This window comes from Triticum aestivum, chromosome 5A (genome assembly GCF_018294505.1).
Source record: "Triticum aestivum cultivar Chinese Spring chromosome 5A, IWGSC CS RefSeq v2.1, whole genome shotgun sequence".
In the NCBI taxonomy this organism is placed as follows: Eukaryota; Viridiplantae; Streptophyta; class Magnoliopsida; order Poales; family Poaceae; genus Triticum; species Triticum aestivum.
The window spans coordinates 190,240,853-190,243,284 of NC_057806.1; positions in this window are offsets into that span (position 1 = coordinate 190,240,853).

Here is a 2,432-nt window from a genome sequence, read left to right on the forward strand (position 1 = left end):
AAAAAGTGGTTTATTGGAAAACCAACTTGATCATGAGCTCAACATAACAGTCAGTGGACAACCTGGTAATACTTCCGAGAAGATATTCGGAAAATCACGAACCACCGGTATGTTATTTAGCTTGAGAACAATCCTGGTTTTCAGGGAAAACGAGATGATCGAATAAGCGAGGGATTGGCACAATCCTAACTCATTGATCGAGGAGTGCACCGGAAATAAGGACTAGGTAGCACAATCAACCTTAGGGCGATGATTCAAAACCAACACGCTAAGAATGAAATTATTATCCTTTAACTACCAAGCAACAGAGTTGCTGGGAGTATTGATTTCACACATCACGATTCACTTGTCGGCATTCCGGTTGCGACAACATGGAACCGAGGGATGAATAATGATGACGAGAAGTATCACTACATCAAGAATTCACAAGAGCCAGTGCAATCCTCATGAAAATCCTGACATAAAGACGGTAATACTTCAGGGTAGAACAGAATCAAAAGCTGGGCTGGCATTTTGATCTGCGGAGCACAATTGCTTTGACCCAATCCTAGATATGGATGAGGTACTGGAGTTTGTTTCTCCTAATCATTCCGGAATAGAATGGCTTGACAGACCACAAGAGTAATAGGCATCGATGAACGAATGCACACATAATCTTGACTATCAATTGATAGACGAGGGTCAGAAGACAACTAAAGAGAACAACTCAAAGGAACATATAATTTTCTGAGTTGTGGATGCATGGTTTAGCATGTCGAACGAAATTCAACATGTTTCTTCCGGATAATCCATGCAGAGAGGTAGGACTGGCAGAGCCACAATATATAATGGAGAACTCATCAAGAGCACTCTGGTTGTGATCGTTCAGTTCAACGAGGAACTTCTGCCATAAGTAGTTCATGGTATTTGGAAGAAGAAGATACCACGGACTTCAAGGACTATCGCAAAGGTTACTAACAATCTAAGGGAACTAGCAAACACTATCGACATTAAGTAAGTAGGGTGAATCTCGGGTTCAAAACCCAGGAATAGAATACCTATTACTAAGTAGCACCATGAGATGCTTTCGAGAATGATGGCCAGAATCTTCACACTGGGAACACAAATCATGGCTAAATTACTAGATGATCCCCTAAGACACCTAGGGTCATAATACCAGCTCCAACATATATGTCAAGGCAATAAAGTACCTCAACTCACTGATTTGTGTGATTAAGCTGGCATAAAGGAACATCGAAACCAGAGGGAAAGGATTTTGCAAATGCATCAGATTATTTAGAAACCTGGGATGACTCGGACAGCATAACGGCTATAAATGCTCGAAAAGATTTGAGACATGCTACAAAAATGGTGGCATAACCACTCAGAAGCACAATATCAAGGTTTCGAGATCATCAGAGACATACCGAAGTAGTAGGAACTGGACTGAGGCTTAAACCCAACAATCTTATAGGTCTACGGATTAGTAACACGTGATCCTAATAGAAGAAGAGATAGCCTAGTTTCTTAACCCCGTAGGAAAGATAAGATGACTCAGATCGGAAGGCATAAGGTATAAGGAGTAAAAAGAGCCTTACGTACCATCCCACAATCAATTCCCTTATATAACTAAAGAATTTCTAAACTCAACTTCGACCAGTTTGGCTTGGTAATCCTACAGGCAGTCAAGCTCTGATACCAACGCTGTCAGGACCCCGACTCAATGCCACATCGATCTAGCATGTAACACCTCATATCACTTTGCGGCCTCACGCACGGTATTCCCACGGGTGTCGCCTTACCTTTGCCCGGGACTGTTTGCGTCTTTTGGCACACGTATATGATAGTGTCGCTAGCATCCATATGGTAAGGAGCCCGGGCTGACATGGCTAGTCGTAAACCCAAAGTGGCACAAACTTACAGGGACAGGCATCCATGACCCAACATTGAACGTGTCGGTCATCAGCGAGTGAATCCAGGCTGTAGCACTGGGCTAGCAGGACTCTGGTGAACCGGGCTGTAGCGGGCTAACAGGACTCCGGTATTCATCGCGTGACATTTCCCCGAAGGGACAGACACAGGAACGAAGAAGGACACATGCCGGCCAGCCTAAGTGTTCCGGAGCAGTAGCAAGCTACCATGGCTCAGTGGAAACACTAGGAGACATTTCCCGGTAAGAGAGGCTACTAAGGATAAACAACTAGATAGTCAGATCCCACACATACCAAGCATTTCAATAACATACACACAATATGCTCGATATGTGCAAATACAACATGGCATCACAAAATGACTCTAAGACTCAAGTAGTTTATTCAATAGGCTCCGAGGAGCGAGACATTACAAACATGGATCTCATGACCCAACAATCAGAGCATACAAGTCAAAGCACGAGCGGAAGCTATCATGTCTGAGTACAGACATCTAGAAATGAAAATGGCTGAGAAGCCTGA